The sequence below is a fragment of the Lathyrus oleraceus genome, chromosome 5, assembly GCF_024323335.1.
Source record: "Lathyrus oleraceus cultivar Zhongwan6 chromosome 5, CAAS_Psat_ZW6_1.0, whole genome shotgun sequence".
Taxonomy (NCBI): domain Eukaryota; kingdom Viridiplantae; phylum Streptophyta; class Magnoliopsida; order Fabales; family Fabaceae; genus Lathyrus; species Lathyrus oleraceus.
In genome coordinates, this window is record NC_066583.1 from 470890455 (window position 1) to 470905506 (window position 15052).

Below are 15052 nucleotides of genomic sequence, written 5' to 3' on the forward strand. Positions count from 1 at the left end.
ACATAGAGAAAGGCCATGGTGAGGAAATAACATTCAAAAGTGTCAGAGGAATATGAATCTTATTCGCATAAATCTGACACTTATGGCATTTCTTCACGTATTTGCAGCGGTCAGACTCCATTGTCAGCCAAAAGTAGCCTGCTCTCAACATCTTCTTTGCCATGGCATGTCCATTGGAATGAGTACCAAGTGAACCCTCATGGACTTCTGTCATCAACAGGTATGCTTCGTGTCTATCCACGCATCTAAGCAAAACCATGTCAAAATTTCTCTTATAAAGCACATCACCATTGAGGTAAAAACTGCCTGATAACCTCCTCAAAGTCTTCTTATCTTTAATAGATGCCCCATGCGGGTAAATCTGACTTTGAAGAAAACATTTGATATCAAAATACCATGGCTTCTTCAACTGCGAATACATGAGCTGGTTTATTCAAGCGCATCACAGTAATATTAGGGACTTCATCCAGAATTTCACCATAATTATCGAAGCAAGTGTAGCAAGAGCATCTGCCATCCGATTCTCATCTCGAGGAATATGATGGAAGTCAAACTTAGTAAAGAAAGTTGAAATCCTCCTCGCAAAATCTCTATATGGGATGAGGCCAGGTTGATTCATCTCCCATTCACCCTTAATCTGATTGACAACAAGGGTCGAATTACCATAAACATCAAGATGCTTGATCCTAAGATCAATACACTCCTCCAAACCCATAATGTAAGCCTCATACTCCGCCATATTATTCGTGCATTCGAAAGTTAGCCTTGTTGTAAAAGGAAAATGTGTGCCCTGAGGAGTAATAATCACTTCCCTAATACCATTTCCATATTGATTTACAGCGCCATCAAACACCATGCGCCATCGGGAACCAGGCTCTGGCCCTTCATCGAGCGTAGACTCATCGCAATCTTTCATTTTCAAATACAGAATCTCCTCATCAGGGAAGTCATACTGAATGGACTGATAATCCTCAATTGGTTGATGTGCCAAGTGGTCAGCGAAGATACTACCTTTAATAGCTTTATGAGCTCGATACTCAATGACATACTCAAACAACAACATTTGCCAACGGGCAATCCTCCCAGTTAAAGTAGGCTTCTCAAAGATATACTTGATTGGATCCATTTTGGATATAAACCAAGTTGTATGATTCAACATATACTGGCGTAAACGCTTAGCAGCCCAAGCCAAAGCACAACATGTCTTCTTAAGCATTGAGTATCGAGACTCACAATTAGTGAACTTCTTACTCAGGTATTATATAGCATACTCTTTCTTCCCTGATTCATCTTGTTGACAAAATACACAACCCATATAGTCCTCAAGAAATGTCAAGTACATAATCAAGGGTCTCCCTTCCATAGGCGGAGACAGAATCTGAGGCTCGGACAGATACTCTTTGATACTGTCAAAGGCCTTTTGGCAATCCTCGGTCCAATCATGACGCTGATCTTTTCGGAGGAGCTTGAGTATTGGCGCACATGTGGCAGTCATGTGGGATATAAATATCGAAATATAATTCAAGCGGCCAAGAAAACTTCGGGCTTGCTTTTCAGTTTTGGGCGCAGCCATCTCTTGTATTGCTTTGACCTTCGCAGGATCAACTTTAATACCTCTTTCACTGACGAAAAAGTCCAATAACTTTCCGGAACGGACTCCAAATGTACACTTGTTCGGATTCAGACGAAGTTTGTACTTCCTCAAACGCTGAAAAAGATTTATTAAGTGCTCTACATGTTCAACTTCTGTTCTCGACTTCGCAATCATATCATCAACATATACCTCGATCTCCTTTTGCATCATATCATTAAACAAGGTAGTCATAGCTCGTTGATACGTGGCTCCGGCGTTCTTCAAATCGAAGGGCATCACTTGATAACCGAATGTTCCCCAAGGTGTGGAACATCAACAGAGACCCAATTATTGCAGACTCTTCCAGGGATGACAAAGTTACCAGAATCTTCCTCTGGATCATCTTACACTATAGCAGCTGCCTCTTGGTCTTCGACCGTGTGGATGAAACCTCCACTCTGGAACAAACCGCGCTCGTTGAAAGTGCTGAAAGAGTACCCTATGCCATCCCAGGATTTATTGTCTTCCCGCTTAATCATTTGTCCTAAACCAGTAGTTGCGCCATGCTGAATGGCCAACTTCGCATCATTGTAGAATGCAAATGAAGAAGTTCCTTTCTTAGAAGGCTCGACAATAGACAAGGCTTGGAACAGCGTCCCAACCTCATCCTCAACATCAATATAATAAAAGGAAGACAAATGGCTAACCAGGAGAGCCTTCTCTCCCCCTACCACCACCAACTTCTTGTTCTTAACGAACTTTAACTTTTCGCGTAGGGTGGATATCACGACACCTACCTCGTGAATCCATGGTCTACAAAGCAAGCAGCTATATGATGGGTGAATATCCATGACTTGGAAACTGATTTGGAAATTACTAGGTCCTATCTTGATTGGGAGCTCAACCTCGCCAATCACAGTTTTCCTGGAATCATCAAAACCCTTGACTACCACTCCACTCTGCCTCATGGGAGGCCCCTGATATAAAAGTTTGGCCAGAGTGGATTTTGGAAACACATTTAGCGATGATCCTGTGTCTACCAGCATATTAGACAAGGCATCATCCTTACAATTCATTGAAATGTGTAGAGCCAAATTGTGGTCTTTTCCCACCACGGGAAGATAAGCATCGCAAAAGCTCCAGTTGTTATAAGCAGTAATGTTTGCAACAATGCTATAAACGGTTCTACTGTGACATCGTGATCTACGTATGCCACGTCCAACACCCTCTGCAAAGCTTCGCGGTGTGGCTCGGAGTTCATCAACAAAGGCGATACAAATATCTTTGATGGAGTTTGAAGCAGCTGATTGACAACATTATACTACTCCTCTTGATGAGCCTCAGCATTTCATCACAGTCCTCTCTCAATATGCCATTCTGGCCAACAGGGACAGGAGCTTTAGGAACGACAGCAGGTCTATCAACAATAAGTGTCGGATTCGGAGAAGAAGTAGAAGAAGAAGTCCCCACAAGATGGGCAGCATTATCAGTAGCATCAGTTCTTCTCATGTCAACCCGGGGTTTCGGCAGCCCCGAAAAAACACGACCACTGCGGGTCAAACCATTGACATCAAAAATATTTGTAACAAAAGTGGAGGGCAAACGCACCTCCTTCCCATATTCTAATGCAACCGCATTAAATCTATAGGGAATAGCCTTATCTGAAGAGTATGGAACAGGGCCAACTGGCTTGATGACGAGAGTATGGGAAACCTTCTTCTTGCTGCCATCATATCTGAAGACAACCGGTTCAGGTATTCTGGATACATGTGATATAACATTAACTTCATCTTCATCACGATTCTGAAGTATCTCAATCACACCCTGATCCAACATTTCTTGGATGTCTTTCCTGACTTGGCGACATCCCCTCTCATTGACAGTGCATACACGACATCTGTCATGGTCATGCTCATAGTGACTGTATCCACATAACAGTGTATGCATCTCGACCAACGATTGTCTGATATGGCTGATATACCGGACCTTGTACTTTCCAGGGCAACCCTGAACCATGTTAACTGCAGCCTTCCCATGGTCGGGCAATGGGTTCTTCTTAACATTAGGACCTACGTCCTCAAAGAACAAAATACCGCTTCTAACAAGGTCTTGAACCTTGGTCTTGAGAGGATAACAGTTCTCCACATCATGTCCGGGAGCACCGGAACGATAAACACAGTGAAGCTCAGGCTTATACCACCACTTAGGGTTGGTCGGTACAAGAGGTGGGTCACGTGGAGTGATTAGCTTCCTTTCAATTAGTGAAGGATATAGCTTTGCATAAGTCATTGGAATTGGATCGAAGGTGACCCTCTTCCTATCATAGCTAGTGCTAGTATTGTGGTTGCTTCGAGGCTGGTAGGCCTGCTATTGCGGACGATGTTGTTGTTGTTGATATTGTTGATGTTGTTGTTATTGGTGCTGATAATGTTGATTTTCCCTAAATGCAGGCGCTATATGAGCCACCTGGTGCTGGTTACTGGCAGGGCGCACAGTCTTCCTCTTCATAGGGGGTCTTCTTTGTTTAATATGGGAAGTCACAACATGTGCCTCTCCCTCTTTTTTCTTGGCAAACGCCCCAAAACGTTTGGTAGAAGAGCCTTCTTTTCTGGTAAGACGTCCTTCCCTGACTCCCTCCTCTAATCGCATCCCCATGTTCACCATCTCGGTGAAGTCAGAGGGAGCACTAGTGATCATCCGCTCGTAGTAGAAAGAGCTTAAAGTCTTTAGAAAGATCTTCGTCATTTCTTTCTCTTCGAGCGGGGGCACAATCTGTGCAGCTAATTCACGCCACCTCTGGGCGTACTCCTTAAATGTTTCCTTCTCCTTCTAGGACATAGCCCACAGCTGGTCCTTATCGGGAGCCATATCAACGTTGTACTTATACTTCTTGACGAAAGCTTCGCCAAGGTCGTTGAAGGAGCGGATGTTCGCACTATCCAGTCCCATATACCATCTGAGCTCGGCACCAGACAGGTTGTCCTGGAAATAGTGGATCCGGAGTTGATCGTTGTCGGTTTGAGTTGACATCTTGCGTGTGTACATCTCAAGATGGCTGAGAGGGTAAGTGTTCCCCTTGTACTTTTCAAAGTCAGGTCCTTTGAATTTAATGGGAATCTTGATATTTGGCACGAGACACAGCTCAGCAGCAGATTTTCAGAAATGGTCCTTCCCTCTTAGAGTTTTCAGTTCCTTGCACAGCTCAAGGAATTGGTCTTCCATAGCATCCATTTTCTCATACACATCTGGGCCCTCAGATGGCTCAGAGTGATAAATGGTGTCGTCAACTCTCGGCAAAGTCTTCACAATTGGAGGTGGTACTGCAAGGACCGGGCTAGACGCCGACAAAGAAGCAAAAGTAGGGGCGAGAACCTCTGGAACAAAATTCACGGGCATCCCCCAGGGAAACTCGGCTGGCATAGCAGATGGAACAAAATGAGCACTAGAAGCAGGCATGGTAGAGGAAGCTACCTCTGAAATGACTGTCCTCTAGGGAGGAGTTGAAGGCGTTGGAGAAGACTGGCTTTAGGCGGCCAAGAATGACTCCATCAGGGCAGTCAATCTTGCCACTTCCTCCTTGAGTTCTCTATTTTATTGCTATAGGTGATCCATTAGCTTTGAAGAGTTGGCTCTGGTGTAGTACCGGTGCGTCAGCTTGTCTTCAAAATAAATGAAGAACACATAGTTAGACCACTGATCAAGAAGCCCTGAACAAAACCTGCTTATGCATATGATGCATGCAATGCTTGTGGACATGATTTGTTTTTATTAGAGGAACTTTCAGAGATTTATTTGCAAATATTTGGAAATATTAATCATTTTTAGACATATAATGGAAATGCTCATATCAATAATATCTGGAATAATTTTACACCAAAGAAGTACAGTCTTGGTAACCAAATACAATACAAGAGAGAAGGAAAATGAACATCCTATGGAACCCTAGAAAAAATCATCCAAAGCTCTCGAGACCGGAAGATAAGCTGTACGAAGCCTCTTCAACTCTCTCTCATAGGCTGCTTCCATATTTGCCTTCTCCTTGGCGAGTCGATCGTACTTCCTCTTCCAAAATCTGGATGACTGAGGAAGAAGAGAAGTAACCACACCATCAGGTTCGTCGATAACTTGATGCTCCAGAAAATCTATCAAAGCATCCTTATCTCTAAGCTGCTGAAGTAGCTCCTTTCGCTCACAGACCTAAGCACGCGAACGATCTTCATCTCTCAACTCATCTACTCCTTGGTCAGGGAGGATTGAAGGCCCAACCATAACCATAGGTGTAGGTCTCGGGTAATCGTAGGGCATACGGTACTCATAAGCTCTCCTCCTCACCCAAGAGGTGTAGGGTTCCAAAGCTATACAGTTCTTCGGACCAAGCTCTTTCCGTCCCTTCTTACGAATCTTGTGCCAAGCGCGGACCATCCTGCCCTTCAAGTATTGGGGATCTTTACCCTCTTGAAAGAACACACCTTCTAACAAAATGTTATTAGGTTTGTCCTTTAAGGGGAACCCAAGCTAACGACGTGCCAAAATAGGGTTGTAGTTAATCCCACCACATGTACCAAGACGAGGCACATTGGAGAATTCACTACAAGAATCAATAATCTGCACACCATCATATACACGGTTATACCAAAAGATATCATCATTAGTGAGAGGCATAAGTCTCGTACACCACCGTAGACATCCTTTGTTCTCCTTGAATGCGAGCGTCTGTGGCAAGTGCGAAATAAACCACTTGTACATAGAGGGAAACAACACACAATGGTACCACCACCCTTTGCATTCCTCATATGCAGATAGAAATAAGTGTCACCCAACAGAGTAGGAACGGGATTAAGAGTAGAGAAAATCCTAATAGCGTTTGCATCCACAAAATTGTCGATGTTGGGGAATAACACTAGCCCATAGGCGAGAAGCACAAATATGGCCTCAAAGGCGTCCTCATTCATGGCCTTCCCAAACATAGTAGCTTGAGCAATGAGGAAATCAGACGGGAGACCTTGAATTCCACCTTTGGTAGTCATATGAGCACCAATATCAACTACATCTATATGCAACAGTACAAGGGATCATAGAACTGCACCAACACACTCATCAGACCTTCATCCACCTGAGTAGCAAGAATAGACAAGAGCTTCCCATGGCAAGCTTTGAACTCCAAAGGATCTAATACATAGGATGTCAAACTCCTTAACTCTTTCAAGTCGGGCTGTCTGAAACGGTACTTCTTCGAATTCCTTCTTTGCTTATCTATGTCTGAAAATTTGCAAATAGACCTCTTAAGTTCCTTGCAAATTTTCTCATTGTTGATGATATGGATGTGTATGAATGCATGAATGCATGGATGCAACAATCACACTCAAGGATCAAGCAAATCACACCATACAAAGGTCACGGGATGGATCAAGTCATCCTTAATATCAATAATCCATTTTGGTGGATTATGGTTTACACCTTATCAACACCCAAGTTCTATTGATATTAAGGATATACGAGAACGAATCAACCGCGAATCAAGATTTTTTGCAAGTCACGAGCATGGAGTCTCGGTTAAGAACCACCCAAAGGGAGTGTACTATGGTTAATCCTGACAATCATGTTCTACTAGAGGTTCCCATAGGGAGTGTACTATGGTTAATCCTGACCATCATCCCATCTTTCGGATATTATCGGATAAACGACTACTCGTATTCCAAAAATATTCTCAAGAGAGACTCTTATGAGTGTAGTATCGTGTAACAATCGTATCAAGTCTTACACTTGAACGACGTTCGCACTACGTCCTAAAATATGCCAAGATGGGCTAGGTAATCTAAGGCCCTTGGCTTCTAAGGCATATATTGGAAAGAGTAATGCCTAACCACGACTACTCGTGTGACATTATTGATCCCAACATAACATCCACCAAGTGAATGGGCTTGCAAGTCAACTTGCTAATGAATAACTCCACACAAGTCAACAAGACTATGCCATTCTCCTATCATAAGTGCACTCGAATTTGGGTATAGAACTCATCTCACAAGAGACCACCAAGCACACAAGCAATTGATATATCAAGCAATTCATACATTACAAACGATACAGTCATCCCAAATTTGCATAAAAATATGTCACAAGAAAGTATAACATACAATACAACAAAGGTAAAAAGTAGGCTAAACCCACTAGGAATGTATCACTCAACTCCACCGCAGAGTCGCCACTTTTCTGTAGCGGGGTATTCGTTACCTTTAGATTTATTGACTAAATCAAAAGTAAATCATACAATTCGAGTCGCCACCGCACTTCTGTTTATCCAAAGGAAAGGTTAGAAAGCGAACAAAAACCGAGAAGTTTTATCAAATCAAAAACTAATAAACATGTCAGAGATCTGGGTAAGGGGGTTGGTTATGCAATGGGAAGGTTTTAAGCACCCAAAATATCCTTAGTACTCTAAGGGAGCTCTTTTTACAAATGTTGCATGGTAGGTTGGTATTTGTGAAAATATTTGTGCAAACATGATTGGGGAGATGAGAGAAGAATATACAAATGATTTATAATTTTGTTGTTTGAATGGATAAACCCATTGCCTACGTACCATCACAAAGGTAGGATCAAAACCTCGTAGTTCGGGGTAAAAATCTGAAAATAAGTTGGTGAATTGATTGGTCAAAAGCCTTAAGGTCTTTAGTTATTAAAGGGAGAAAACTCAACCTAAACCACAATCCACCCTGTTAGGAGAGCTTCAACATACTAGTGAGGGATCCACCCTATAATAAGTATGGAAGACTTATGGTCCAATCACTAAGGATAAGGTGAGGTTTACATCAACCACTATGATAACTCAAACCTAATAGCTAAGGTTTATGAAAAGCTTTGGCAAAGGTGGTCATTGGAACCACATAAAAAAATTGAGTGAGTTGGATTTATCAATTAGAAATATTCACAAAAAGGAAGTCAAAGTTGACTTAAGGTTCAATTCAAAATAAGTACTATGAAAAGAGTTTGAAAAAATCAAAGGCATAGTGCCTAGGTTTCTAATTTTGAAAAACAATGTCAATGTTTGCATAAAGTAAATTTGGCTTGGGTTAGAGTGGTGAGAAGAAGAGAAGGGCTAGGTATTAAACATGCAAAGATGAGAGAAATGAAATAAAACCACTTGGAGTTCCCTTCTTGAGATCATAAAGATGAACCAAGTTTCTCCTTTCCTTTGGATTTAGCAAGCAATAAGCAATTAACTCAAGCAATCAAGCAAATATTCAATCAAGCTCCTAGGATCTTCCAATTTGGGTTTGTCTCTCTTATCTTGGATGCTCATGACAATGGTCTTTCTAAATAGCTCAAGTTTAGGATCCCTATCACACAAGAACAAATAAATCAAAAAGTTCCATAATGCAATAGAAAGAATGGACAAGAATGAGTTTAGAATAGAGGTCTTTTCAATGTCATCTTCAAGATTAAGCATTCTAAAGGCATGAGGCCTAGTTGCTCTTCAACATATTTAGCATTCGAAAGGCATGAGGCCTAGTTGCTCTTGAACTCCATTTAGCATAAGTAAGGTCCTAATTCTAAGTCCTTTCTCCTTTTGCAATGGTTCACACAAACAAAACAAAACAAACACAAGGCAATAGTATATACACAATAATGTGCCCAAGTGAGCAAAAGGCAAATAGCAAAACATAAACATGAGCTCAATTGAGAAAAGGGAAAAGACAATATGAATTAATGAGCAAGAAATTTAAATTGCATTAAAGTAAATTGCAAGAATTAAATGCTTGAATTAAAAGTTAGTAACTAGTACTTAGTGTTAGTGTGCCATATGGCAATTTAGCGCTATGTTAAGCAATCGTAGGTGGACTAGTGTAGCAGTCAGAACTATCTGAGGTCGGTCAATAAAACTATAGGCAAATAAACACAAGTTAGAGACCATGACTAGTAAGCCAAGCTCCTACGACTTGCCATGCCAAAAGAAAAGAAGAATGACTTTGTATGGATTTCAGGTTCTTTCCTTGACCAAGAAGCAACCTATCTTGGACACAAAGCAAGTCACTTGATCTTTGATCATGTTGAATTTGATTTGGATCAAAGAAGGTTAAGCCTCTCTTATGTCAAGGCTAACCTCAAATCATTAACTCATTGGTCAAAAGAAAAAAGAAGAAGATGAAGATGGAAATGGAATGTATGAAATGAAAATCAAATGACATAATCAAAACACATTGATCAAACATGAATGGAATTAACATTAACCAATGGTAAATAGAAGTGAAATGAAGATTAGAAGTCAAGAAAGGTAAAACATATTTTTGGTATTTTTTGGAATTAAAATGATGCATAAAATAAAATGAACAAATAAAGGTCAAACTTCAAATCCTATTCAAATCAACTTGTATAAGTCCAATTGGATCATCATAAGTCTAACATGGTCAAACAAGGTTTGACAAATTTTCTCAACATTTTTTGAAAACAGAAACTAATTTTAAACAATTAAAAATGGAGAAAAATAACATAATTGGACTAAAATTTCAAATAAATCTCAAATCAATTAAGAAATTGATGAGAACATTTTTCATAGATTCATCATCATCCAAAGATGTTAAGAAAATATTTTTGGCATTTTTGAATATCAAAAAGTATTTTAAATGAATTAAAAACAATCAGAAAAGAAATATATTCACAAAAAATATTAAATGGAATCACAAAAATAATTAAAAATCATTTTTAGAAACTAGAATTTAAAAGAATTTTTTTGCAATGGGTCTCATATTTTTGTGATTCCAAATAAAGAAGTTATGAATTTTTAAAATAAAATGGAATAAAAGAAATTAAAACAGAAATTAATAAATTGGAAAAAACCACAAGCGTCAGATCCCACTTCATTAATTGACGTGGTTGATCATATGTGTGGGAAGCGTGCGCGCATGGTATAGACGAGTCAGACGCGTAACACACATGATTAAATGAAGTCATAACATTCAACAACCAAGATTAGATATGGAGATCATCATTCAAGGACCAAGGCTTGGACGCGTGTGGACGGTGGTGGAAACCACCGTCTTCTCCGGTGAGAAGGCCTTCTCCGGCCACAAGTTGCAGGTTTTCAAACCTCAACTAAAACACGCGATCCATATACCATTTGAAACCTGGGGTGATGTACATCACCCCTGTGACCTTAGTTTCCTCTCAAGATTCTTATGGAGGAAGAAATCTGAGATTGAAAAATGAGGTGTTCAATCTGAAGTTAACCAATTCTCAAAATTAAAACCACAAATCAATTGCCTCTCACATGAGGACTTCAGAAATGCCAATCAAACCAAGCAATGCATAATAATCAGAGAGATTCGAATTAAAACAGTTATGAGATAAACCTTTAAAGTGCAGCTTTTAAGAGCTTGATCCAATCCAATCCTTGAGTGCAACTTGATCTTGAAGTAACAATGAAGCAAGGCTAAGGAATTAGAAGCTAAAGATCAACCAGGGAAGTTGAAATTTAAGCTTAAAAAGTGAAGAGAAATTTAGAATTCCTTTAATGAAGGGTTGGGGAATCAGTTCAGCAGAGCTTCAGGCACCTTCAGGTTGAGAAATGAGCAAGGCAAGGCATTATATTTATAGCCACAGCTGATGCAAGGCATGATCAAACTCGTGTGTGCATGAACTTGGGTCCTCCATGCATGGGCCTGTACAGGCGCATGTGAGGCCCAAAAGCAATTGCAATTGAGTGCTGAACATCAACCAAGGTTAAATGGACGTGCAGATTGCAATGCATTAGCTTGTGCATGGAAATTTAACATGTTATGCACAATTGATCACAAAACTTCACCTCTTCAAAAATGCCAATTAGAAAATTGAAACATAAGCATGTGGGTAATGGTGTGAAAGGTCTTGACATAAGGAACAAATGTTATGTTGATCAAAAATCCATTTGGAGTTTGGAAAATATTGAAAACAGGCCATGAAGTTCAAGGTACAAAACTTGTATTTGAAATTTTTGCCAAAAATAACCAACTTCAAGCCCTTCTGTTTCAGTGATGCATGCTTCAAATGACAAAACCTTCAACATAAGAGTTGTAGATCTTTTCAAGAAAAGATATTTGGACTTAAATTTTGTATAATTTGGACTTTTGATGAGAAACTTTTGGGCACTTGAAGTTGGACTTTTTCACATTTCAATGGCTTTGGTCCAAAGTGACCTATAATGTTTTGTATTATCACCTGTGTTTCTTTTAGGATTATGAAATTTTGTCCAACATAAAATTTTAATTAGACATCATAAAATTTCCAGTGCACTTGGCCTCATACCAAAATCATAAAAAATGAAGGAGTTAGGTCCTTGGGAAGTTGACCTAAAATTAGGGTTTCAGTCAAAATGACCTATAATGTTTTGAAATGAATGATGACCTTCCAAGTTTCAAATCAATTTTTGATGAACATTAAAGTTGTTAATATGGTTCTTAAGAACATTTTTTATCTTGGGGTCATCATCATTTGACAAACACATCAAAAGTTAGGTCTTAGTGGATTTCAAAATAGTTAGATGAATTGACTGATCAACTTCTCAAGTCCAAACTTCAAATCTTAATGAATGAATGATTGAGATACTTACATAGGCTCATATATGCATAAAATGATGAATTAAATAACTTACCTTGATTGTATTTGATCATAGATTGAGGTTGCTTCATGAGCAAGGCACAGTCAATGCACAGTTGAATTAGGGTTTCCTTGGGAAACCATCCTCAAGCCCTTTGGTTTATCTTGATAAAATTGACAAATTGAGATACTTGGGAGTAATATATTATGATTGAGAGATTTGGGAACCATTGTCATGCTTGCTTTCATCCTCATCTGGCCATTTCTTTGAGTATGGGGGCCTCCTAGGAGCCTTGGATCTCATGATTGCTTGAGCTTCAAAACAAAAGATGTTAGTGACATATTTTTGTTCTTTTGGTTAGTAATCAAAAGAGGAAAAACAATAATATATAATTCAAGCATGCTTGGTGGTCTCAAACCAAATCACACAAGTCCCAACCCTAGGGTAAAGGAGCCAAGATGCTATGATCCTTGAGGAAAATGCAATGAGCAATGATATGATGCCATGAGGGATCTTAGGGTCAAAATTAGGGTCTTACAGATCGCTCATTTTATGTTTGTGCGTAGGCACAAGTCTTAAGGTCTTGTCAAACACAAAAATATAATTGAAGAATTCTTTTCTCATCCCCCACTCTATTTGTTTATAAACATCATTTTGTACAAAATACATATGCACACAAGAAAGGGCTCCCTAGGATTACCTAGGATACTTTGGGTGCTAACACATTCCCTTTGTGTAACCAACCCCCTTAATTGCAATCTCTGACATTTTATTAGTTTTGACTTGAAAACTTCTTATTTTTGGGTTTTGTTCGTACTTTTCCCTTTTCCCTTGGAAACAATAAAAGCACGGCGGTGACTCTGGTTTTATTGACGTCTAGCTTATCCATTGCTTGATGGTTATGAGTTTACCGCTACAGAAATTAAGTGGTGACTCTGTTGGGGAGTAGTCTCCATTGGGTTTAACATACTTTTTTGTGTGTATATAATTGTATATAATTGATGTTTGTATAATTGATGTAGGTAGGGCATGATCTCATTGATTCATCAAGTTCACATCTAGGGTTTGAGACCCTCATGAACAAAGAGCACAACCAAGAATTGATTCAAGAATGATTATTAGCATCATATATGAGTACTATTGATTACTACATGTTATATTAATCAAGTTTTCTTCAAGAGTTTGAGGGTGATTTGCCTTGGAAACCCTAGTTTGACTAGGTATCTTAAGTAACATCTCCAACAAGCTATCTCACAAATTGATCAAGTTTAGCAAGGGACATTTCAAATTTCATCATCTTATGCATATATGATCTACCATGATCCAATAGAGTCAAGAGATTTGGAAATTAGCAAGTTGGTTGGTGGAGGTTGGCCAGATGAATTCATCTAATCAAAACATGGTCTCCCTAGACCCTATCTCCTACACTTTTCACCATATGAAAATGATTCCAAGAGAAAACGTACTCTAAATGACATTATAAACAACTCTCATGTTGAGACCTAGAGCTAGTTTTGCTTGGAAAACCGTTTTCTATGTTGAAACATTATAGGTCATTTTGTCTAAACCCTAATTTGAAAGTCAACTTCCCAAGGCCATAACTTGCTCAATTTTTATGATATGAAAGATTCCCAAGTTTCACAATCAAATTCAATGTTTCTACTTCAACTTTTATGTTTGGAGTGGGAGCTGATTCAACTTTTTTGAGCATGTGATATGAGGCTACATTATAGGTCACTTTTGTCCTATACCATTGATCAAGTGATTTTTCCAAACTTCAAAAATGTATAACTCTATCATTTCAAATCCAAATGACATAAAATTGGTGACCATTTTGAATTTATTTCAGAGAGCTACAACTTTCATGAAGACACTTTTCTCATTTCAGGCTCATATAAAAAGTTAAGTAAGGTAGAATATTGAGACATATGGCTTGACACTTAGAATTTTTTTGATATGTCAAATATTTCCAAGCTTCCACCTCAAATTTCTCCAAGTTCCAAGCTCCAAATGAAAAAGTATTGAACACCAAAGTTTTTCCACTTGATCTCACCTTTCCAAAGAGCTTAAATTCATTCATTTTAGATGAGAAATGCATAGGATGTGCATGGCTTAAACAGGCTGATATCATTTGGCATTGATTATCTTCAAACATCAATATACATGTGCCTTGCCATCCAGGCCGACTTCAACACATCTGATCTTCAATTATGGACTTCAAGCCATCATTTCGCGCGCTTTGGATCATCAGATCTGCCACCTCAATTAATGAGGGAGATCTGATGGTCCACGTAATTTAGACTTTCTGATTTTGGTTTTATTTGCATTTTCTTCAATAATTCATATTAAATTCAATATTGATCCAAAAAATATAGGACTTTCACCAAAAAATTTCAAATACTTTTCTCTTTCATATTCCGAATTAAATTTACTTTTTGGATCATTATTAATATTTTTCATGAATTAATTGATTTTGCATTTGTTTTTAATTGCTTAAAAATATTTTTAAATGTCCAAAAATTATGAAATTTTTTCTCCAATGTCCTTTGACCTTGTTTGACCTATGATAAATCTTATGGCCATTTCTTTGGTGTTTTGATGAGATTTTAGGAATTGGACAAAACATATTTGAATTAAATGCACTATTTTATTATTTTTAATTGAATAAATGCCAATTAAATTTTGTTGACCATTTGTATTGACTTAATTGAGTTTGCTTGTTTGTTATTGGGCCTTGGTCAAGGATGATTTGACTTTGTCAAGTTAATATGATTGGATTTAAGGGATTGATGGAATGTACATTCCATTTCCCAATATGAATGAATGATATTAATTTAATAAAAGTTCTCATTTGACCAATTTGTGATCTCATTCATCCCCTTGCAACTTCATCTCATTCGTCTTCTTAA